The sequence below is a fragment of the Rissa tridactyla genome, chromosome 5 (assembly GCF_028500815.1).
Source record: "Rissa tridactyla isolate bRisTri1 chromosome 5, bRisTri1.patW.cur.20221130, whole genome shotgun sequence".
Lineage (NCBI taxonomy): Eukaryota > Metazoa > Chordata > Aves > Charadriiformes > Laridae > Rissa > Rissa tridactyla.
The window spans coordinates 8,811,419-8,837,435 of NC_071470.1; the positions used below are offsets into that span (position 1 = coordinate 8,811,419).

Below are 26,017 nucleotides of genomic sequence, written 5' to 3' on the forward strand. Positions count from 1 at the left end.
ACATGGTGTTTTTCAGTATCAGGCTCTACCACCATGACGAAAGCTGCATTTTCACAGGACAAATAAGGAGAAGGTTTTTCCAAATGACATACCAACATCTACTTTTCAATGCCTGAAAACTTCTCACTGTCTTGAAAATCTAAAGGAGTCTCAGCACTAGTTGGTCAATATAATTCCCACAAAAAATGCAATTTCAGAGGCTGGACATTCAGAAGAGAGCAGGGAAAACTAAAGAGAGGTGGAGAAATGAACATAAAGCAAGATGGGTAGGGAAGTCATATATGAAAATCATATCGTAACTGGCACAGCTACAATAAAACTAAGCTCTAAAATCCAAATGTATGATGGTGTCCAAGCTGTGTGGCAAGGTCAACATGCTGGAGGGAAGGGATGCCATCCGGAGCGACCTTGACAGGCTTGAGAGGTGGGCCTGTGTGAACCTCATGAAGTTCAACCAGGCCAAGTGCAAGGTCCTGCAGCTGGGTCATGGCAATCCCAGGCACAAATACAGGCTGGGCGGAGAATGGCTTGAGAGCAGCCCTGAGGAGAAGGACTTGGGGGTGCTGGTGGACGAGAAGCTCAACACGAGCAGGCAATGCACACTTGCAGCCCAGAAAGCCAACCGCATCCTGGGCTGCATCAAAAGAAGCATTGCCAGCAGGTCGAGGGAAGTGATTCTGCCCCTCTACTCCACTCTGATGAGACCCCACCTGGAGTATGCGTCCAGCTCTGGAGTCCTCACCACAAGAAGGACATGGACCTGTTGGAACGGGTGCAGCAGAGGGCTATGAAGACGATCAGAGGGCTGGAGCACCTCTGCTATGAGGACAGGCTGAGAGAGTTGGAGTTGTTCAGCCTGGAGAAGAGAAGGCTCCAGGGAGACCTTAAAGCAGCCTTCCAGTACCTAAAGGGAGCCTACAGGAAGGATGGGGAGGGACTCTTTATCAGGGAGTGTTATGACAGGACACGGGGTAACAGCCTCAAACTGAAAGAGGGGAGATTTAGATTGGATATCATGAAAAAATTCTTTACTGTGAGGGTGGTGAGGCAGTGGCACAGGTTGCCCAGAGAAGCTGTGGCTGCCCCATCCCTAGAGGTGTTCAAGGCCAGGCTGGATGAGGCTTTGAGCAAGTTGGTCTAGTGGGAGGTGTCCCTGCCCAGGGCAGGGGGGTTGGAACTGGATGATCTTTAAGGTCCCTTCCAACCCAAACCATTCTGTGATTCTGTGATTCTGCACGTGTTTGGGGAGGGCAGTGGAAGATCACAAATTAGTCTTCATGATAATCTTGGCCTAAAACATCCATGAACTCAAGCTCTGAGTGACTGTCACGCACTTCAGCAAAATAAAATTATTATTATTATTACTACTACTGCAGGTAAGCAATATCTCACTCTAACACTGTATTGCTTTTAGTATAAAAAGATAATAAAATACACTTGACAAAGAAAAAAACAGAGAATGCATTAGTGATGAAGTCACAACACTTTCCATACGGGAAAACACATTTATGAACAACTCATTCGTGCAGAAGTATGCATTTAAATAATTTTGGTGTCCACTGTGGGATTGTTCTAACCTATTTATTTTATTGTCAAGGAAATTTCTGCTAGCAAGTCAGCAAGAGTAAAACCAAAGACCACAAAGTATGCTTTTCTTTCTAATGTTCTGAGAATATGTAAACAAGCCAGCACTCAATGTTTTACGTATATCACATGTTTAGTTTTCATGCAAGGCAGAGAACAATGCAGACCTGATCAACAATGCTCATAACTTAACTTCTAAGCAGCACAAGAATTTATGCAAAGTGTGACCAAAAACCTGAAGTTCTCAGGTGATCTGGGTTTTACCACATGCCTTAAAGAAGGTATCGATACTCATTTGCTCCCGTTGCAACTCTCAGGAGCAAACACCATGTGAATCGCCGTTGCTTCCCTACACAGCATCTCATCTGCAGCTACCACTGCTACAGAAAACGAACTACCAGGGAGAACCTCACAATAGTCTTTTTAGCCACATAAGTGGCAACTAAACAAGATTAATGTGCTGAAATCCCACCCAGTTGTTTAGACCACAAGAAGAGTCTGACTGGATCTGGTGGATTTGGCTTAAAGCATTTGAATACTGGAAAACAATAAGGATATCGACTTTACTTTCCGACAGGTACTTAGGTCTTTCACATAAATGGAGAAATGACAAGAAGCCACTTGGCTCTGGACAAGAAGGCAGAAAAATACAAATACTGGGAGAAGGCAGTTATGGACCTTAGGAAAAATGCTTCACCTCTATAATCTGTTTCCAAAGATGCTGGAAATAGATGCTCCAGCATGGTCAGGGTATGGGGCTGTAAGCATAGTTTGTTTGTTTACACCAGCACAAATCTCTACAGACCATTATTCCACAGGTACTGATGTAAACATGAAGTGTAGCAGTTTCTACTGAACTGAAAAATAAGTTGGGAAATGGGAAAGACAGCACTGTGAGAATATGAGGGACAGCAACTAGCCCATCTGGATTCCTTAGGAGTCAATGTACTTTATGAATTAACTTGAAAAGATACTTTAATCTCTATTTATAGTAACTATGTGGGCCAATTCAGAATGGGGCACAGAATTAAACTAACAGAAAGGATAAGATACACTTCAAGGGATGGCAAGGACAGGTATATAGGTCACCTTAAAAGAGTGAAAACCTAAAGCAGGTTTATTAGATGCAATAGTGAAGTCTCCTCATAGATGGTGTTTTAAGAAGTACTATTTTCAACTTCTCCGGACCTTTCCATCTGATACTGAATATTATAATTGCAAATTTTATAGTATTTCAAACCAAGCACTGTGTACTTCTTGGTAATTCATATCAATGAAATTTATATTGGAACTTTTTATTGATCGTGTTCTAGATAACTGCCATTTTTCTCTTACTCGTTTGTCAGCATAGCACTTTACCTAGTGCATACCCATGCCTTACTGAAAAATAATTTTTTGAACAATGAATTCATAAATATAAGAGGCACTTTCTACAAACAGGCCTGAAGGAAGCCCCCAGCTTGGGACTTCCCTCTTTACACAGGAGAAGACACGTTACACCTGCAGAACCCTTCTTATTCCTCACCTCCCAGGGCCCCTCCTTGAGCCTCTGTAGAGAGGGTGGTTGCAGTTCAGTAAGCAGTGCATAGGTGTAACACATCCAGAGTTTCTAAAAACAGAACATGCAAATTACAACATACCTATTACTGCAAAAACATGAAGGATTTTTTGCTGGCCCTCAATTTCCACACAACAAAAGTGATGTTTCATGATACATACTTCTTCAGTACTGCCCTTAAAAGTTCTCCCTCTCTTAGAATCTCTACAGCAGAACAAAGCAATTAAATTTTGCTACTGACTGCACACAAATACTTACTGTTAACTTTAAACCCTAAAACAAGTTAGACTATTATTACAAGGATCAAAAATACTGCCTAGTCATCTAAACTGCTGCTTCTAAAAGGCACGCTGAAGCAGCGTACCTTGAAAGAATCACATTCATGCTAATTCTATATATCCGCAAGCTGTTTCATCTAATCCACAGTGCTGAAAGTATTTCATGTCAAGTCACATCCCATTGTTTTCTCTCAACTGCGTGACAGTCCAAAAACATTCAAGGGCAGAATAAAATCCATATTACACCAAATCACTCATAAACAGTGAATTCAGAGGAATTAATTTCAGTCCTCATGGGAGTAATCAGTTATCTTCATGATATCCAAATGTTACATTTTCCTTAACTAATATGGAGATGTTTCTCAATCTACGGAAACTGAGAAGAGAACAATAAATAATCCCTTCCAAATTCCATTTCAATTATTATTTATTCAATAACCACAATGCACATGGTACTGCACAAACAAAATAAAATAAACACAATCGCTTTTGCCATCTTGTCAAACAGCGTGGAAACTCCAGACAAAAAACTAACTAACTTCAAACAAAATGGGTTAGGGCCAGGGGTTAGCTACCTGAATTCACACAGCTATAGAAGACGTCATCCACATCGTTCACTGTTTCCACAATAAAGGAAATGAAGATTAGATTGCATTGGACCCAACTCCCTCCCCTCAAAAAGAGTCACATAAAGAAGAATGTTCTTTAAAGCAAAAATAAATTTATTCCATACATTTCTCAAAAAAAAATCACTTTATTCTGGAAAGCAAAAAGCACAGATGAAGTGAAGTTGTATATTAAACACAGAAGATGTTAGTAAAGTCTGGCAAAATTACTTTTGGTATTTGTCTTTTCCTTCAGTCCAGTCTCAACTGACAAATGATTCCTAGTTAAGTTCCTTGCAGAAGATCGATGAAGAAAATGTATTTATTTGGATGTCAGTTGACATCTTTCTACATTTTGTCACCTTTCTACAGCAGATAAACTGCTACTCTCCAAAAACCAGTACAATTGGATGAATCTAATCAAGTACCATCCCTTTCCGGTAGTACACCTGACAAAATAATTTTCAGAAATGAGGTAATTTAGTGAGAGCAGCCATACAAGGTTTCTAAAAACTGATGTCAGCACAAAGAGGCAAAACCACCTTGCCATTAGTGATACAGGGGACTACAGCGCAACACTGAATGATGAACACTGATTCTGCCCGTTCTGATTACTTATCAGAAAGAGCAGCTGTTGTGTGCACTCCGCTGCGTTTCTGATGAGTTGTCACAGGGAACTGAGGCCACCAAACATCACCTTTCTCTAGCAACTGCACGGAGTCCTTTACGGGTCACCTACATTAACTACTGGGTGTGGTAGGAAAAGGTAACTGAAAAAGTGAGATGGAAGAAGAACAAGAGTCTGTGGGCAAGCATGACAATAATGTGATGGTTTATATATGATTGTTTCCTCAACTTTTTTTCCTGTGTGGCTGGTTTACTTCTATTTGTCAGATGCGTGCAGCCATTCAGACACTAGTAAGAGATTCTGCCCTTTCAAAATAAGTTTTGGAGAAGTCATCCTTTGGCCTGGATTCTTATGTAAACTAGTTTTAGATAATATCATGCTGTTTCAAGAAGTCATAACCCGAACTCGAGTAGCTAGCTGTTAGAAGAGCTGTGATGCCCTTCCCATTGCTATTCCATACCATTCAAAATGTGAATTCAGTGCTCTCTGGGCTACATTTTGAGAGGCTAGGTCATACTTCAGGATTCTATTAACTTTATGATATGTGCACAGATGTATACTTTATTTGTGAGGGCCTCTGTCATTAAGTTTAACCATACTAATATTCTACTCTAATTTGACGCTTAGTTCTTTGTAACATATATTGGGTGTGCATGTATGTATATACAAAACCATCACACATATATGGGAGTCTACGCAGTCTAGGACAGAATCTTAATGGCCATAGTAAATAAAGCATAGATGTGAACATTTTTTATGTGTGCTATTACAACAGCAGGTCTCCCCTAGTTACATTCAATAAGCACAGACCCAACAGCAGCCATTAGACTGTCACAACCTGCCCACCCTCATTTCTACTCACGGTCAAGTGAGACTGATGGAAAGGATATCCATGTGCAAAGTTTCTGTAGATCCTATCTCAACATTAAGAGAGCTGCAACAATCATCTCACTAGCAGAATGCTTTATTCAAGGTAATGGTGCATTTCTTCTCCAGCTGTGTAGAGCAAGATGTCCTGAGCTAACTGCTTGTTCTGTGGTCAAGCACGTGCAATACATTTCCCCACCAGTATCCTATGTACATTCAGAAATCTCTCATTCCATACGTATGTAATCCTATGCAGGAACTAGTGAAGACAACAAAAACGTTCAGTGCATTTCATAATGATCTTCCCCTTGGAGTATGTCCACTCAGATGAATTACAATTTTGAGATCAGGCAAGATAATATTGTGGATCTTGGATGACTGTCAGCATTGACTAAACTTAGGAATCCCAGAAGTCACTTTTACTAGTAACCTTTATAACTCTCACTGGAGTTGTAGTGGCAAATCACTTACACGAATGCTTTTCCCAGCAGAGGAGAACATGTTCATCATTTTCTGAAAGCTCAACCGTTTGCTTCCAACAGCCCCATCACTTGACTTACCCTTACTAAACTGTTTAGCTGCTAAACCAGTGGAATGAGGATGATTCTTACCCCAACTGGACAATGCACAGGTTGAAGAATCGACAAGACTGAGGATCAGAATTGTACTGTGACACTGAGGGACCGAAGGCAATGTGATAACCAGCAAAGGTGTCATAAAGGTGAGCACTTGCAGATACATGAAAACTTTTAAGACACAGAAACATGACTCCAAGTATTTTATATACTTTTTAATAATTTCAGCAGCATATAAAATAATTTTCAGTGTCTTACTATGTAAAAAGCTAATGTGAATACATGAAGTTCTGCTTTAAAGTCACAAAAATGCATACAAATGTCATTGCTAACTGTTTTCTATATTTTTGGCTACATGGCATTAATAGATCCCTACCTGCCTGGGAAGTACGTGAGGGAAAAAGGGAAAAGAAATGGCAGAAAGTTGCTCATTCCAGAATCAAAAAAGAACAATAAGTCAAAGACAGGAGTGGTAGCCTACAATGCATGCTATATTTTAAGCTAATGCCCTACCTAATATTGCCCATGTAAATGAAAGATTCCCTAAAGGGTTCTACCATGAAGTATCTCATCCAATGAGCTGGGGAGAATTCTGATTAAAAACAGGACAGCAAGCAAACCAGGAAAACATGCCATGTTTTGTCGGGGTTTTTTTTGGGTTTTTTTTGATATATGATAGCTGTATCATCATAGACAGATGTCAAAATATCTACAGAACCAAGATGGGCAAAGATGATCAAAAGCTACACGAGTAAAGCTGAGAAAATGTTATCATCTTACAACCTCTATGACAACTTAGGGAATGAGATTTAGCTTCAGCTCTTTTTGATCATCTGCAGTCTTTCCCCTTTGTTCACCTCTGTCTTAAAAATAAGTCCACTGCAAAATGAACAAAAATCTGCCAAGGCACAAAAGGAGGAACTAAATCTTCACAGCACCTTTCAGTACGTTTCATTTTGCAATGAATGCATGTCACACCTTTTCCCAGTTACTCTGCAGTGCATGCAAGCTGAAAGATAGAAGTGATGTGCATTTTCAAGCAAACAAAAGAACACATTGACTTAAGCTGATGTGTGGGTATTCCCCACAGTTGCAGAGTTAATCTCTGCTTGATTTCCCCACACTTGTAAAATTAAGTTTCTCATCTTTTCACTTAAGATACATGGGTTTTTTGCAATTATCTCCGCCTAGAGGAATTCTAAGCTGCTGGATCTTTGTATTCAACATACTTACCCAGGAGTTCTGTCTGGTTCTAGTCATTGTAACAGCCATCTGCAACCACTAATTTACGAACAGAAGCCTCCTCCTTCAAAATGCATTGTTACCAAAACACTTATAAAGTGAAAAAGTACGTTTTAAAAATGTTTAAATTATTATTCTCCTTTTATCTTACCTGCCTTTTTGTACTCACTGCCACTTATTATGCCAATATATTCATATAGCAAACATCCCCATAAAGCAGCTAATAAATGGTATCAATAACTTATGACATTGACTCCAAATTCATTGTCATCTTTTAAGTACCTTGTTAACTATAACCTTAAGCTTAAAAAAAGTTAGAATTATATACAGACAGGTTGAAAATATGCTTAATACATGAATTTATTAAGAAAATGGCAACTGATTTTTGTTTAATCCATAAGTGTGTACAAAGCTAGAAGTAGCTACATATTCGTTCATATTGTCAAGTACATTTTTACTAAGGTCAAGAATATTGGTCAGACCATTTATGCATGTACACACTAGCCCACATGGTGAGCGTTGGCATCAAAACTTTGTTGCATTAAAACTTCATGAAATGCCAGCCTTCATCCAAGTCTGAAGAATCAAAAGTTGTATTTTAGTAAGAGCAGTTAGACAGAAGATTACTCCATGCATGGATAATCTTCATCACAACATGTGGCAAAAGACTAAAAGTGTACATTATTCATGCAAAAATTCACTGCACCTTTCAAAAGGTATGATTACGGCTACTTATGTCTCTGTGGGGTTGTTTTATTCCTGTCCCAATTTGCATCAGAGCCCATCAGGGTTTAGAAGAATTGCATGGACAGGGGTAGTGCCAAATGTAACCAACTGCAGCAACCGACATCTGCTTACAGGAGTTGGGCCGGCACCATGTCTTTTTCTGACCGACTATATAGCACTTTACAGATGTCAGTGAAAACAAGTTTGGGTTTTGTATAGACCTGATGCCTATTTTTACTGTCAATGTTTTAATGCCATTAGGTAACACAGACCAGAACTCAAAACATTTTCTACACTGTGTAATCCAAATTCTAATCCAAGATCCACTGTGTACTGAATCTGCATAGTGTCTACGTGAACTTTTAATAGAATTTATTTTGTCTTTCTAACATAAACCACCATTGGCTTGTTTCAATATATACATGAGTTCCATATGCCATGATCCCTTGCCTTACGCTCCCCATCTCTGAAACATCTGAATGCCTCCCAGTGTGTTTGTTTTGGTTTCAATTAGAAAGAATACAATGAGAAATGTGTTTGAAAGCTTTTAAAATAAATACGCATTAGGTATTAAAATGCTTGAAGCAGAGGGCGGGCTTGAAGGAGTTCCTTTTACAACTGGGGCCAAACTTGAGGAAACTTCTACCCCTTTCACAGGTAAATTCCTTTGGCTAGAATGATGTGTTAAACACCAGCATAACAATCTGCAGAAAGTACACTCACTGTCAGAACCAAGGGGTGTGATATTACACACACCCCCCAAAAAAACCCACTAGTTTATTTCAGCTGTTTTAGTGGAGTTCACCCAGACTTGCAGCAGAACCCACAGCACTCTGTCATCCCAACGGTATCATGGTGATAAACAATATTTTAAAATGAAGGATGTTGTTCTCCCGCTTCAGATACATATACATTTTAAGTATTATTTTATTGGGCTAGCTTTCCCCAGCTGCCGGTAGCGTTACACGCTGGATGACATATACATCCAACACATTTCTATATTTAAACATGCAAAGTCGGCAGAAGGGAAGGAGAACCTTATGCTTCCTAAACTTGCTTTACCACAGCTAAGGACCGCTGAAAGGCGATCCCCTCAGCTTCTCAAAAGGCCACTGCACGCTCTAAAATCCAGTCAAAACCCCTCACGGGTGGCACCTTCGGGGAAAGTCGGTGCTTGAGGGAGCTTGGCGGGAACCCAGGGAGAGCAGCTTCACTTCAAAACCCTCAAGGCAGCCGGCGGGGACGGCGACGGGGGCAGCAGCCGCCATTTCCCTCACGGGGGGTCCCAGCCCCTCCAACAGCGCACCGGGGCCTCCCGCCTGGCTGGGACGCGGGGGCGAGGGGGAACCCCTCGCCCCCGCGTCCCAGCCAGGCGGGAAGCCCCAGTAGAGCCGCTTCCCCACAACCCCTCGCCCACCCGGTCCCGAAAGACGGTAGAAGGACCACCCCCCACCCCGCCTCACAGACTTACGGATCCCGGACACGGCTCGCTGAGGTGGCGGCGGGTAGGTGCGGTGGCGGCGGCGGGTTTCTCTCAGGCGAGGCGCTCCTCCTCTCAGGAAGCCCCCATGGCCGGCCTTACCCCCAGAGGAGAGAGGGGCCGGCTAACCCCCTTCCCGCCCTCCCCTCCTCTCCTCCCCTCAGCCTCAGGCACCCAGCTCCATAAATTGCCTCTCCCTGCCAGCCTTGTCATAGTTCGAGGTGGCTGGGACTTGGCAGTTCTGCCTTGCCCACAGGTTGGAGAGGTTTTGTGCCTCCCTCTCCTGCAGCCTAAATTAATTCAAATCGTTCCCCTGGGGCAGATATCTTAAAAAAACCCCCTCATTTTAGGGCTAAGAATAGTCTTAGGCTAAGAATAACTAATGCTAAGAATAACTGACATTAAGAATAGCCAGAATAAATCTTACAATCATAATCTCTTTTCCCCTGCATATATTCTACTTGCATCCTTTCAACACTATAATTTGAAGACGTCAGATCATGGGGAATACCCTTAAAAATTTTGGCTGTGGATCTGCTTATCTCTTTTCTGTGACATTCTGTCACTGAATATGGTGTGTGTGCACATATATACGTGTGGACATACTTTATATATACATATACATGTATACAGCATATGTGTGCACATATACGTGCATACATGCATTATATATACATATAAACACAAACACGTATCCTTATTGTGGTTTTTAAGAAAACAGAAGTTGTGCTGTGGACACCAGAACTAACAACACATCTGACTTGCAAAAATAAGTCTTTGGATTTTTATGTGAAATCTTTAAATCTAACTTTAATCAGCCTGGAGAAGAGAAGGCTCCAGGGAGACCTTATGGCGGCCTTCCAGTACCTGAAGGGAGCCCACAGGGAGGGACTCCTGATCAGGGAGTGTAGTGATAGGACACAGGGTAATGGCCTCAAACTGAAAGAGGGGAGATTTAGATTGGATAGCATGAAAAAATTCTTTACTGTGAGGGTGGTGCGCCCCTGGCCCAGGTTGCCCAGAGAAGCTGTGGCTGCCCCATCCCTGGAGGGGTTCAAGGCCAGGCTGGACGGGGCTTGGAGCAGCCTGGTCTGGTGGGAGGTGTCCCTGCCCATGGCAGGGGGGTGGAACTAGATGATGTTTAAGGTCCCTTCCAACCCGAACCATTCTGTGATTCTGTGAACTTTTTTGCTTAGATCACAACTTTCCAACAAATTTTGTATTATAGTACCCAAACCTTGTGCTATCAGTAGATGAAGTGTAACCAACATTTCACTGCTGGGGTAAACTGTTAGATAAATTGCTGTCAACTGGCCTTCAAATTTGCTTAAGGTAATTTTGAAAAAGATTAGCGTTCACACATCAGCTCCAACTGTCCTCAGTTCAAGCTAGTTACTTAGCTTGCATTTCACCAAAAATAAAGCTAACGTATTTCCATAAGGATTTTATACCAGCCCTACACTGCTTCTACCTGCTCCATATCCATAGGCTTTCCTGAAGAGGCTAATGCCATGTTCTGTGCAAGATCCAGGCAAAGCCCGTGAAGACTTGGTTCACCCTCAACACCCCTAGATCTCTTTTTTTTTTTTTGTAGAATACTTGCGGATTGAATATATTCCTTTCTGTTTCATTTTTTGGGTCTGAATACCATTTGCTCTTCAGGCAAGGAGTTGTCTGTCTTAAATATTGTTCTTTCCATGATGAAGACCAATATTCCTTACAGTTAAGTAATTAATATTTAATAGTGTACATTTCAGCTATTAGACCAAAGGACTTTTTTTTCGTCTGTGAAATGCCACCTGAAGTGGTCATGTGTATGTGTGTGTCTTCCTCCATCAATACTGCCTGTAAAGTTTGAATGTAGATATTTACATCCAGTATAAATGAGGTTTTGAAATGCCGCCACCTAGAACAGGAGAAATGGGCAGATATTATCTCAGCCCTAATTACACTCTGTTGCTCTGTTAACAACTGAATGGCTTCACCCTGCTTTCTCAGTCACTGGCTTTGAAATGTTGACAGATCCGTAACGCCTTTTTTAAAAAGCAGCAGTGTCACAGAGCTCAGCAGGCGTGTTTCTGGGAGGTCTGGTAGTCCTGCGCAGCCGCGGCTTTCCTTTGCTTCAGTGGAAAGTCCTTTAACTGTGCAGCCAAGGTGAAGTGCCTGTTTTTGGAATGGTTCCCACTTTGAGGGGCTCAAACTCAGATTGTCAGCCTTCAATTTATTGCTGATTCAAAAGCAAATGGCAGTTATTCCAGCCTCACAAACACACTCACAATCCAACTCTAAACCAGCTAGATCAGAAACTAGTAGAGTCATGGAGCTCAGTGATGACTACAAACATGCCCAAGAATTTTTTGTTTATTTACCAAAGCTTCCTGGGCGTGTTTAGAGTCAGCAAGAAGCTTCATGCTCAGTCCATGACTACAGGTAAACAGACAAGAATGAGTCCAGGTGAATGAGATCCCTGTTGCCATCACTATGCTATTAGATACTGCCTGGACTGCTGTATGGAAATACCCAAAAGTACATTTATTGTCCTTGTTGAGACTAGGACATTGTAAAGCTCCTTTCACAAGTAGATCAAATTCCATCTTTAACCTGTCTAGGTTTTGTCTTTCTCCTTCCACAGAGAAACTCTTTCAGAACTGCAAATCTGAAAGAAGACAAGAATCTGTATTTCTGATTCAGCACTTACACTGGGAGTCTCTTACTTCACATGACCGTGCAGGGGGTCAACCTGACAAAATAAAAAGAGCAGAAACGTTATTTGTGGAGTGACTGTTTAGTGACTTAGCACTATGGAAGTAGCTCAGAGGAATGAACAATTTTCTGTTTATCTGCAGAAGAATAAATCATGGACCATCCTCTTAAACACTCGTGTTTTATTCCCATGTGGTTGGACTACTTTTACTTCTACATTCGCAGTAGAATTTCTCATCTTCCCTTTTCTGGACATTTCAGGTATAGTAGGGAGTGTCATCAGCCTACTAAAAAATAGATACATCATTAACTTAAGCAGTACAGCGAAGATTAATCAGAGAAATTATGTTACTAATGGGAAACCTATCCAACCAAAACATTGGCAATCAGAAAATTATTTGCTGTTGCCCTTGCCATGTGTGCAGGACAACAGTTTTGACTAAATATTCTAATCCATATCAATAAATGATGTGTGTGATGCATAAAATCTTCTGAATACCATTGAAGGGTACTTTCAGATTAACTGGATTTCTAAATATGGAAGTTGTACTAAGTGTGATTAATCACTGTGTGATTATACTGCATTACATGTCAGAAGTTAGATGCTAAAGCCCAACAGAATAAATTAGTCTCACCAAATTTGTGATACAAAATTGCTTTTGTGAAATTAGCAGTTACCCATCTTATTATTGCTGTACTGTGTGTGCTATTACTGCACAAATACAAAATGACCATTCTCCATTCCGTCTTTAGCTGATAAAAGCAATGAGATTTTTATCATGTGTACAAAACAAAGGTAAAAATATAATGGCTCATCCTCTAAAAAAAGCGGGGAAAACCCCCACTCTTCAATCTTCTACTTGAGTGATGCAGTAGAAATGTAGGACTGGGTTCTCATTCTGTAAATTATAGTCTTTTCCCCATTAATGTATTCCTTTCACCATTCTGTTTTTCACTAGGATGGTTTTTTTGTCTCTGTTCCGAGTATTGATTGTCTTGTGGGATGCATTGACAGAAGGAAATGTTGAAGAGATAAGTGTTAATATACTTAATGAACACATGTAAACTTATATTCTTGAAGTCTAAACACACAATTTTCCATTTAAATATTTAATTAAAGTAGCCTTATTTTCACAGTTTTCAGTCTCTGTGGGCCAGTCTGCTGCTATTAAATGGTTTTCATGAAATCAAATAACTAGATAAAAGTACGAAAAAATAATGGCCAGTCAGTGAGAATGAATAGGGTGGTTATCTGTGTGTGTGTGTGATGGTACATATACCTGGAGAAGAAATTCATCATATAGTGGAGGTGATGCATATAAAGATATCCCCCTCTTTTGCTCTGAATTTCAGATTGCTCTGTATATGTGAGATTTTGAGAGCTGTGCCATCCGAACAGGCACCAGTACTGCTAACCGCTACAATCTCATTATGAGTCTTAAAATGCTTTCTTCCACATCTTGAGTGTGTGGGAGAAAATGTCTTTGTAAAGAAAAACCTGGAAAACACACATCTTGATCCAAGTGAGGCTCAGAAAAGAAGGCTCTGAAGATAAACAACATAAAAACCTGATGACTTTTAAACAACTCTCTTGATTTTGGAGTCTGACATGCTTTTAGATACGGTTCGTGATACTGATTGTAACTAATGTGTATAACAGAATATAGGATGCCATCCCCGCCTCATAGGTCATTGATGCATTATGCAAAAAGGCTCAAAAAGGCAGAGAGGCAGGTTGGCAAAGAGGGAAGAGACAGGAAAAGAATACATTTCTCTAAGCAACCCAATATTCCCACCAAAGGTATCACACCTTATAAAATAAAGTTCGTTTATGAGTACTTAGCTATGGGGATAGGTACACTAATTCTATTAATAATGTTTTCAGGGAATTTTTTTCTGAGGGAAGGTACTTGATAGAGCTTTTAATGTCCTTGTGAGCTGTGCTGGCTGGTGATTTGGGGTGAAGAGGCTGGTCTGTAGCCTCCTCCCCCTTCTTCACCTAATCCCTAGCAATGTTATTCATAGTGAGTGATTCTGTGAGGAATACAAATGCCATAAAAATGAGGGCACTCTTCCTTGCAAACAGGTTAATACCCAGCAGGTCATGACAGAATTACTTGGCAGAACAGAAGCTTCACGTTTTGCCTGCCTGGAATACATTTAGCCAGCCACTAGATAAATAAGAGCTTTTATTATGCAGGACAGATTGTCCTTTAAACTCTTCAAATACAAACACAGAATGAAAAAAGTTTGCAAAGGAAAAAAAAAATAAAAAGCCAAGAAGTATTTTTAATCTGTGTTAATAAATAAAAAGCACTGTGTTTTATTAGATTGAACAACAACAAAAGAACATCTAAATAAATCACAGAAAAGTAGTGTATCTCTGTAAATAATTCATTACACAGTTGCAGAAAAAAAAGGTATGAAGTTTTAAAAGTATATTTACATGAAGACTGGATGACAATTTTAAGTCTTTGCAACAGTTTGGAGGTTTATTTTCTTTAGAGATCTTTGCTATGTAGAGTCAGAAATGAATTATTGCTTTTCCATAACAGTAGGAAAAAAGTTTTGGCAGGCCTTGATCTCAGCTACGTAAAGCAGGGCTGCCATTCGAGACCCGAAGGGGGTGTACCGAGGGGAGTGTGAGGGGGAGTGGCAGGAGAGCTGCAATCACCTTCTGTTTTCCAGGGAGCAACGCTGAGGTAACCAACAAGTACCTCTAGCAACCTATGGCAAGTCTCAGCTGTTGAGCAACCGAGGCCGTGTCAATGAGACTTCTAAAAGTGGAAGGCGCACATGCCAAGAAACGTGCCCAGCCCCACCAGCAAAGAAAACATGCTTTTTGTTACAGTTATCGGCAGGTTGCTTACATATTAACCACCGCTTTTCAGTCTCCTGTGCGCAGGCGCTGTTCACAGCCTCAACATATTCTCTTCTGCAGTCAGAATTTGCCTAAGTACTTAAGGTTTGATTAGCCATAATGAATCACATGAGCTGCCTCAGTAAGATATATTAGGTGACTTGCTGAAGCTGAACCAGACAACATGAGTTTTGGCACATTTAAAGAATGAAATGTGCCTTATGGGATTGTGAGGGTTGGCTTCTTTTCATCTCTTCTACTTTTCCACATGAGCAGTATGTCAAACTGACACCTTAATTTGTCTGAAAGAGGTGGAGGAGGTAATTTCTTTGATTAGGATGGGGTTGTGATTTTGTTTTTTGAGTCTTCCTAAAACATGAAATAGGTTCAGGTTTTGCAGTCTGATCTGTGTAGAGGGGCTTGTTGAGTTCAGAAATTGTAGGTATTATTTATACATATATGCATTATATGCACTACTCGATGGAGTTCTGCACAAAACCAGCATCTGCCAGTGGAGGTTCAGCTGGTACGGGGGACAGCAAAAAGAACAACAATGTGTTCCAGCAGAGGTGAACTGCTAAGGCTTAAACTGGAACTTCTTTCTAAATACAGTACTGCAAAAGTAATGCTGTGGGGTACCGTTATCGTTAGCAGTTCTGCAAACTCAGAATAGCTTCTGAACCATAAACTTTTCCTCTTTCCCAGCATCAGCGGAGCCCATGGACTGTTTGACCTAATGTCCTCAGACACCTAGCTGTCTTGAAGAGTCCAAACTTTCAGTTTAGAGGGGGAGAAAGTATCTTGCCTGTGATTTATGAAGCTCAGATAACCAGATACAGATGCTATCTCACTGAGCTTCTGGGATTCCGGAAAAAGAGTTCACAGTTGAGAATGGACCTCTATGTAAAGATACTCAGGTTTTCTTTTAACAAGCAAGTCTTTGATTCTGGGTTCTGATAACAGTTCATGGAGAGCTTTGTGTCACTGCTGTTAGATTTTTCCTGACGTGCAAACTTGGATCTCTTAGAGTTTGGTCAGGCTCTTCTTCGCTATATGCCAGTTGTGCAGTGTAGACACATTGTGAGAAACATGAGCTATCCCGCGTGTTTCAGCCAGATAGTTAATTTTAATGCCAAAGGCAATTCTACATCAATGGCATTGGTCTTAACTAATTAATAATCTATTGCTTTGACTTCCACCAGACATACTAGTCTTAGTTCTGCGGTTTTACACTGTATCCTAGAGCTCCTACCTACCAGAACTTCCAGCTTTCCTAAATCAGCTCCTGTGTTTCAGCATGTCTCTGTCGCTCAGAGAACCGACCAAAATTTTTACAAAATCACTTTTCAGAGTAAAGCGATACTTTTAATCAGCTTTCCCAGGAAGATTCCACTGACCTTTGGGTTGCTGTGTAGTCCCCCACACAGCTATTCTTCCCCTTCTCTGTGGCCGAAGATGTGAGAGAAGAACTTCCCACAGGAAAAGGGTGGGAGAGAGCAGCCAGATGTGGAAGACTTAAACAGCCCTTCTGCCCTTGGAAAAGAGGGAGTATAAATATATACTGACACATTTTTAAGTTCAGCTCTGCCTAGCGTGGTGGGAAGGAAGTTGAATCATTTAGTCCCGGTTATACCACTGGGGAAACCATAATGTCAGCACACTCTGCTCCATCTCCGCACAACAACAGCATTCATTAATTACTGAAATATTCCCCGAGGAAAATAATGTTTACAACTGGGGCTTGTAATTGACTACAGAGATGCCACAGATTCTATGACTAGGTACATTGTGTATGTCTTTACTCATCTGTGTTTGCATGTGTATGCTTTATATATAGGTATACGTGTACTCTGAAGCTGCTGAAAAGAACATGTTTGCAGCTACTTTTTAATGAGACAAGGCTAAATTTTTAAGAGGTAAGGAAGAATGCAACATGTTTTTGATATTGCACATAATTTCTCTTCATATTTTGAAACAGTTGCTCTTTTGATGTTGTTTCTTCAAAGAAAAATGTCACCTAGATAACTTCCTACAACTACCACTGGGTTTTGCTTTTGCCTTTTTTGTTCACTTCCTCTTCTGAACAATGTATTAGCAGGCACCAACAAAATGGTCGAATTGTTCCACTCCTGTGGTTACTATTCGTCAGTAAGAGATGACATGATCATTGAAAATGTATCCTGCAAAATTCTTTGAACCCATCAGAGGAAGGCTGGTAGTAAATCTAGGGTATTATTCATATGATGGATTTGTATGCACCACCTTTCTTCATGCTGCTATTCATTATCTTGAATAACAAGTATGATTCATGCACTATTATTCTTTTCTTCTTTTGATAACTAAAATGTGGTGAGCTTAACTGAGCAACAAGCAATGGAAGAATTAATTTTTCTCATGGCATCAATACTTGCACTTTATCCCCTTTAACCACCCACATGTATAACTATTATCCTTCAGGATGAGGGGAGCTAATGCCATTTTTTATGCTGAGGGAAATCTGTCTTTAATCAATACTTATTAAATTCATTAATCAATATGAGAGAACACTGGGAAACTGGAGGAGCTGCATCTTCTCTGAGGCTTAAATCTGGTAACTCCCATGAAAGCCTAAGTTTCTACTGGCCTCTGAAACAAATACAAGACCTGAGACTCTAGGGAGAAGTTGGAGTGCTTGTTTTAACCAAATAAGCTTACTCGAGTAAAATGTTTTGTTGGATGCAAACGGTGATTGGGGGTGGAAGAAGCTCATTTGAGTTCAGAGTTGCAAGCACTGAAAAAGGTAGAGGACGTGATTCTGGTAGTGTTACAAGATTTGTTCTGCCACTTATGTTTTACTAATGTTAAAGGTAATGTGTCCAGTGATTCGAATAACAGAGGGAAAGGCTTAATTTGGAACATTTCCTATCTACAGCAGTACGAACAGATGCACATTCTTTACTGATGCGTTTTCACGTTTGTAAGGACCTCTGTAGAACTCAGGGGAAGAATGTGTCCCTCAGAGCTGCTTCATGACTGTAGCCACTTACGCAGGGGAGAAAGCACTGAATCTTGGCTTTAAATGCAAATATGGAAAAGCCTCCTCAGCATTGCAGTCACAAAAGCTGAGATTGTTAACTTTCTCAACACTGACTTTCTAATCTTACAAATTAAGTTTGCTTGGTTTAGTACCTAAATTAGTTGCAATATGTTATATGAATCTTCTTGCACATGGTAATCAAATCACTGTTTTAGCCCCCTTAATTGATTAGTGGACTATACTTGCACAGAAACACAAATATATATCTATATTTGCATTATATATTTGTGTATATCTAAGTTTGCATTATAATTTCTTATTCTGTGTCTGATCTTTACATTTGTTGAAATGCAGATGGACAAGACACAATATAGCAAGCATAGTAAATATATGTAAACTGCAAAGAGAAATCTGCTCAGAAACCGCTGAGAGCTGCCAGCTGCCACAGGAAGATTGCCCTCATCAGGTGCTGCCTTGTGATGTATATATACTGTACTGCAATCTGCAGCGTAAATACTCCCAAAAGAGAGTTTTTATCCTGGCAAATGGAAGGCTGATGGGAGATATGATTGCAGCATATATTTCAAAGAGTAAGTTTCGGGGAGAGAGAGGAACTGTTTAGATTGGCAGAAGAACATGTTGGCACAAGAAGGCCATGAATACATTTTGGCTGGGACATATGAGTCAGTATCTAATTCTTTGTAGGAGTGGGGTGGAGGGGGGAAATAAGTAACTGGTCCTAAAATGGAGCTAGCTGAATTTATGAAGAAAATTGTATAATGGAGTAGTTCACAATAGCTGGGGACTAAACATGATGATCCAGAAGGTCCTCTTCAGTCCTTTGTCTTTCTGAAAGGGTGGATATATTTTTAATTACTAAAGTAATTTTGGAGAGCACTGTCTATGTTTGTAACATTGCCTGGGAAACATTAGGCCTGAGCACAAGGATTTAGAGACAATTCGTATTTTTATTTTTTATGTATGCTTTTTATAAGAATGAGCACACATGGATTGGATTTATTTCCCAATAGAAATAGTGCAAGAAAAAGGGATTGTGTCAGTGCTACCCAAAGAAGCAAGACATCCAACACAAAAGAGAACTAAACTAGTTATAATAACACTATTTGGATTAGCAGCTCAGCTCTAAATGCTATTTAAGACATAGAACTTATCACCCTTGCAAGTGACTGTTGGACACTGGCTGTACTGGTCTAAGAGCAATTCTTTGCAGTGTAATTGGATTCATCACCGCTTACTGTCAGAACTAATATAGAGCATGACCTGTTAATCCCAGTGTTGAAGGCCTTCCAGTCCCAAGCTTTGTGGTATCCAGTTCACTTAAAAAAAACAGATTTCTGGAGTAAAAGCTAATGGCAGCAGCTAAAGTGTAGTTTGTAGTCAGACAACTATTGCGATACCACTAGTAAATGTCTGCAGATGTACAGGTCAGAAAAGGTACAACCCTCTCCCTGTAACTTCTGACTTTTTCTTTTCCTAAGAAATTACGAATTTATGCAATTTTCATAAAACTGAGAAACTGCATTCAATATAGATACTTCAGGCTACAGGATGTGACAAACAACTGCCCGCAACCAGAGTCATATAAGCAGCTTTTTTGGTCACCGGAGCACAAAAGCTTTGAGTTATCCCTCTGGAAGAGTATTTCAGAACCTCACTGCTCTGATGTTTGGAGATATTCCTGTTTCAACCTTGGATGAATCCACAGACAACTTATGCCTTTTTTTTTTTTTTTTTAACTACCAATGCTATCCTCTAGTTTGAATAACTTTCTCTCTCACTTTCCTCCTCAAATATGTTTGCAGGAAATAGTCATATCTTGTCTGCACATCCATTTTGCCTGGCTCAATAAGCAGAGTTTTCTGTCTTCTCTTGAGTGCTAAGTTCTTTATAGCCCTGATCAAGCTGGTAGCCTTTTCTTACATTCATTCAAGGTTACTTCCTATTTCTTGAATAAGGATGAACAAAATTGTAGACCATTTCATATAGGAGGTCACCAGGGCCTTGTACAGGACACTAATCTTTCATGTATTTTTACATGGAATTCAAACCAGGATTGCATTGACTTTTTTTTTGTGTGTCTGAATGACAGTTTCAGGAAGTTGATTTAAGAATTTTACATGCAATTTCAGATTTGCAGAAAATTTTTCATATATTATAAACTTCCATAGTTCATGAAAGTATGAAAAATGGAGGGCAGTTGAATCTTTATGTCTTTTATTCAAGCAGGAAGACCTTAAGACAAGGGGATAATTGAAGCCTAGATTCAGACAAGAATTAAGATTCAGACAAGATTGCTTAGAGGGAGAAATTGTGAGTCTGTGCTAAAATTACGGAAGAAGAGTTCAGACTGTTAATACTGAACCTTCGATATGACAGAACTTCAGAAATTTGGTAGGAAAACTTTACAAGTGGCAAGTGAAAAAGAAGCAGGATTTCATAGTGGAGCCATTAAGTTTTAACTCTGGCACCACCCAAGTGGAAGGGGAAGTATCTGCAGCAGAGAGAGAAAGAAAGTATATTGTTGGGTTTTAAAAAGTAACTGCATTCAGGAAGAGAAACTGTGGATTGCTCCGAGGAATGTTATTATTGGAGGTGAAAGAGTGCTCAGCTGTGGTGAGGAAGGAAAAGTAGGAAATACAGACAGTGATGTGATCTTTATCTACAGATCCCTGATGCTACCTGAAGTGAGGACTGGTTAGCTTTGGAATCCTTAAGGTTGTATTTATCTACTTTAACTGTTAAGTACCACTAAATCATTGTACTGTAAATCCTGAATCCTCCAGGATTTTAGCTCTAGGAAAAGGTGAACCTCAGGTACTGGAGAATCTGAAAAGTCACTGGTCCCACGGGGACTACTGCTCTCATAAATGGATAATAAGAAAAAGAGCCCACACCCACAATATGTGAGACGGTGGTGAGAAGCGGAAGCAAATGGAAAAAATGAAAAGATGGCATCTGACTGTGCCAGGGGACAGAGGGAATATCAATGGGACAGATGTGAATGTCAATGGGACTCAGATGCAGAAATACGGTGAGTACCCAGACAAATGCCCTCAGGATTCTATGACACTCAGTAGTGTGTCAGATGCTATAAAAGTTTGTTAACATTTATAGAAATTGACACAAATGTGCCATTTTGCAGGAGAGTAACATTGATAGCCATGTATTAAAATGCCATAAACTGGGAAATCCGCTGGGAATGCCGCTGTCGTTCCACCTCCTCCATGTTCAGGAGGTTCGGTGGTAGAGAAGAAGTTTTTGTAGCTATATTTCTTCTAGTAACTTCTTGCCAAATAGCATCAAGCTATATTTTTAACTCTCTCAGGTTCAGTAGTGCACTGAACAGGTAAATTCCAAACACTTACTCTAAGTGATTCTTAACAATCTGTCGCATACAAAACTGTCTATAACTTCAAACACTGAAAAGCATAAATTTGAATTTGACCATTCACTGTCAGTGGAAAGGAGGCATTATGTCAGCACCAAGAAGATTTGCATCGAAGAATTTGGCAAAGTTTCCTTGCCAAGTGCCAGCTGTTTACCCACCCCACTAGATCAGCGCTTTCTTGTCTTATGATACCTGGACAGGAGCCAACTCTCTGTGTGTAAATTTGCAGTAAGCCTTTAAGTTCACAGTAGATGATTAATTATACTTGTATTTCTGTAAGAAGTGAGTACGGAGTGTGGCTTTTCCTGCTTCAAAAACAGTGGTATCATCTCTTGTGTGCAGATTCTCTGGTCTCTAGCAGAAGTTGTGCTTGCATTGCAGCTTGTTTTTCAGGTGAGGCTCTTGCATCCTCTACCCAGTGGCCAAAACTTCTGGGAACCAAATTATCTTTCAGAGCTCTACCCTTTCTTCTCTCTCTCTTACACCTTCCCTCCCTCCATAAACCCCGTTACCACATTCAGTGCGTTGAGATGTTAGTGAGGAAGACCGACTGCCTTTGAAAATCAGACCAGGTAAAGTTCCTGCCCATTACACTTTTTATAACTGTCCAGTTTTGTGGGAAAAATCTACCAGCAGAGTACATAGAAATTTGCCAAAAAACCAAGAATGCTAAAAAATAGAATAGAATAAAAAAGCTAACAAAAATTTAGGACTTTCTGTATTGCTAGGCACACTTCCAACACATCAGCCTATTCAGTGTGGACTTTCCCATGCCCATTATAGAAGCCAGAAGTGTTACTGCACTTTAATAGTTAGCCTCTACAAGCTGTGTCAGTCTTCTTGTCCGCAGGGACTGGTGCTCACATATGGGGGTGGGGGTGGATCTGGCAGCGCAATGTGGGAGCCAGCTCCTCTCGGAGAAATCTGAAAGTGGTGAAGGTCATCCAAAAGTGGCTCAGACTGTCACTGTCACTCCAGTTTGCAAGAGTAGCTTCCCACTGAATTTGATGCCGAGTCTTGCCTAGCTTGTTATCAGAATACTTTCATGGGAGTGTGATTTAGCAATGTCATGAGAGGTGGATGGATGTTATTCCTCTTTTAAGCTACAGGGGACAGTACATGGGACATTCACACTGTAGAACTACAGGTTTCTAACTTAGCTAGTCTTCCTCTCTTGGCTCCTCCAGCGCATCGGTCAGAGCAGCGGGGTAATTTAGATGCACTGAATGGATCCTCCAGCCTGCGTTGACTACTTGTGGAGCTTTCCAACTCGCCCCCTTGAGTCCTCAGCCTAAAGTGAGCTGGTGTGAAGTGTGGTATGAAATGATTTGCTGCAAGTTAAAAATTAATGAAAATAAATTCCATTTCTCCTTTGTTCTCTTCTTTCTTTTTTTTTGGAAAGGAAAGAGTGTTGGAGTGACAACAGAAGCAAAAGAGTTATGACTGCTGCCCGCACTCCCCCCCCACCCCCGCCATCTCCCATGTTATAAGGATACAAAGAGAAGTTCATTGTTGTTCTGCAGACTGAAGAATGAGGTTGTGTGATGTAAACATTCGCTGTAAGAGGTATTAGGTAAAACCTAGTAAAAAGGTACAGTTGTCAAATATTGTACATGTCATAATACTGAAGCTACCAACTCAGAAATGTTCATTCATGGAGTAGACATATGAATCACAAACTTATTCAAGAGAAGAAAAAGTGCCTCTTATTCAGTATTCAATCTTGTAAAGTGCTGCACACCCCCTGGAAAATGCTAACATACTTTAAACCTCTCATTTAAAGCCCCTTGAGTTTGAGTGAGTGTTGCAGAATTAGAGTCTTAATCAAGAAACAGTATCTTCCGTTAACAGGGAAAGAGTAGCTTAGGGTGAATGAAAGTGTGGGATTGTTCAGAGAAGCAAAGACTTGCAGCTGCCTTATACAATGTATCATCCAGCAACGATTACAGAAACGTATTTTCTACTCTTAGTGCTACTTAACATATGTATTTATATATAAAAAAAATACAGCTTGGAAGAGATTTTGGTGTACTCCCTTCCAACAATACTCTGATGCATTTTTTATGACTTCTTCTGCTGAATAGGAGCCTTCATCCTGTTCTCATTCGCACCCTCGAAATAAGGCTAATTTTAGCAAGAAGTTTTTTAAAAGAGGACTGAGACTTGCCACTATTTAGTTCTATGCCAGAGGTTTTATTCAAGAGAGGGAACGCTGGCAGAAAACATCTGAAAAATAGCTATTTTTTTCCAGCTTTATCTTTTTAAAAACTAGGAATGTCTCAAGTTGTACAGATCAGAAAAGTCACGCAGAGAAAAAGCAGCTACTTCACACACCATTGCCAGTAAGAACAAGTATGTGAAAACCCCTGTGCTTAAACTGCCCAGTTACATGCAAATTTAAAAACAACAACAACAAAAAAACCAACAACAAAAAAAACCCCACCACCCTCATAGCATTCAGACTACTAACTAATGCACTTTACAGAATGGGAAAACAAAATATAGTTTTGTTATTCTTTTGATATACTAACTGATTATTTCTGACTACTGCATTCTCCATCCTTGGAGTGATATGGCAGCTGTAAATTCTCAGGGAAAAAAATCGTAATGTATACCAGGCTCCAACAATCTAGCATTGAAATCTGTAAAAAGAACTGTAAGTGGAAATCTGGATTTAATTCAATGTTGGAAAATCAGCTCCCTGGGTGGAATCCTGGACCTGTTCAACTCAGCAGGAGTTTTGTAGGGGCAGGACATACTTCCATTGTCTTTATAGTTTTTAAAATACCTGCGCCAAGATGTACAGTTACCAAGGTGATGTATAAAGCCTTAGTACGCTTGTGAGAAGAGAACTATGGATGAAATTATGAGAAACACTCTCTGCTATAACCTTGTTACACCCTGGAGCAGAAAAGCTGTATGTGTCCTTGCTCGCTTTTGCTCAAACCTGTTGAACAACAAGGTTTGGTAGGTTGATTTTCCACAGTAATTTTTGGAGCAGGACTTGGTCTTGGGCAGTATGGTTTAATAAAATATCTCTGTGGACATTTTATTGCTGGATAGTGCTACTTCAGCATGCATTTTTCTGAAGACTTCTAGTGCTTGCACCTTTGCTGCCACGATGGCAGTGCGTCTTATTAGTTTTTGCAACTTGACTCCTCTATTCATTAGGTGAAGAGGGAGCTATCACACTTTCCAAGTGCAGAGGGTTACTGGCTCGGAAATCAGTTAATCCTGTAATTTGTTTCTAGTTAATAATACAAAAGCCATTCAGGAAAAGAAGAATCTGACTGCACAACTTCTGAGTACCTGTTACACTATCCAGATGACAGACAGGATTCCTAATCCCTTCAATATATATCAACAAAGAGCATAAAACAGAGAAGAATTTGGCACCCGCAAGTGGACTTCTCAAAGGTCTGAAAAAAATCCAACCTTCTACTCAGTAATTTACTTTGTAATTTACTTTCTCATGTTAATAGTGATGTATTGGATCATATGGCAAATATAATTGGTTGATGAATTATTAATGTAATGAATGCTGGAAAAATGTGTTTGTGATAGAAGTCAGTGTAGATAGAGAATATTCGATTTTATAGAAATGATGGGGCATAGAGTTTATTATGTTTTATACCTACAGTCATTTCCATATCAACATCTAACCAAGGTCACTGTTGCAAGGGAGAACTACAAGTGATTTAACAACTGGAAAATTACACAAGGTTCTAAATTACACAGACCTTGGATTTCTACTCTGCTAAATCCACATCGCATATTTTTATTTAAATAAGACTTCAAGGGCTTTTTTCGGCATTGTTTTTTTAACTGGGAAACATACTGTTGTAATATATTTGCCAATATCGAATATGGAAAGAGACTCAGACAATAGAAATGAAAACTCTATGTAGTTTCCTTTAGGCATCTGCTGATCATATCTTCCACTTACTTTTTCCTATCAGTTACCAAAACTTATGTTTTGATGGTCCCATTAAAATGGTCACAAAAAAGTCACAATGACATATTATCCTTCACAGTAAAAATGTACTTGGTTGTTAATATTGACAACCTAGCAAAAACATGATGTCTTCCCAAAAAGTGCATTTCTGCACTAAATTGAGTTTAATCAACTCAATTAAGTCTCAGGCAAATCAATGTAAGGCCCCCTTATCTTTCTAAATTTAACAAATTTTTTACTGTCATGCTAAAAAAGTTCATTTCTGAAGAGAGACTTCTGGGATCTTTTAAGTTTCACTTCAAATAAATGTTTAACCATAGGATATCTGGAGCTTTTTTATAAAAGTATATTTTCTGAGGTGTGTGGCTCTTATAAATTACATGTAGCAGGAATATTTCTTATTGTCTCTGTGTTTCTCTCATCTAGTTCACCTTTCTTTTGTCCATTTCTGCATTACACTGAGAAGAGAAACAAAAACCAAATAAACAAAATAACTATATACTTTTCCACAAATACGGAATTAAGGATGAA

General features: G+C 39.9%; 1 protein-coding gene and 1 long non-coding RNA gene across 5 annotated transcripts in view; one reads left to right on the forward strand and one right to left on the reverse strand.

Moving 5' to 3' along the window:
- SLC7A2 (solute carrier family 7 member 2) overlaps positions 1–9,677 on the reverse strand; it is a 62,093-nt gene extending 52,416 nt beyond the window's left edge. Inside the window, exon 1 of one of the 2 annotated variants that reach the window (XM_054203663.1) lies at positions 9,535–9,677. The gene's annotated coding sequence lies outside the window, so the exon portion shown is untranslated. The remainder of the gene's footprint in view (positions 1–9,534) is intronic. The other variant, XM_054203664.1, reaches the window with a different exon arrangement.
- LOC128910452 (uncharacterized) lies at positions 6,003–24,578 on the forward strand. Of its 3 annotated transcripts, none has more exons than XR_008466718.1 (5): positions 6,003–6,241; positions 16,944–17,022; positions 18,477–18,712; positions 22,719–22,827; positions 22,934–24,578. It is a non-coding gene; the product is annotated as an uncharacterized LOC128910452 (long non-coding RNA). The 3 variants fall into 3 exon arrangements; XR_008466716.1 differs by lacking the exon at positions 6,003–6,241 and adding an exon at positions 9,437–9,568; XR_008466717.1 differs by lacking the exon at positions 6,003–6,241 and adding an exon at positions 9,437–9,568 and having other exon boundaries at positions 18,477–18,588.
- The last annotated feature ends 1,439 nt before the right edge of the window (positions 24,579–26,017 follow it).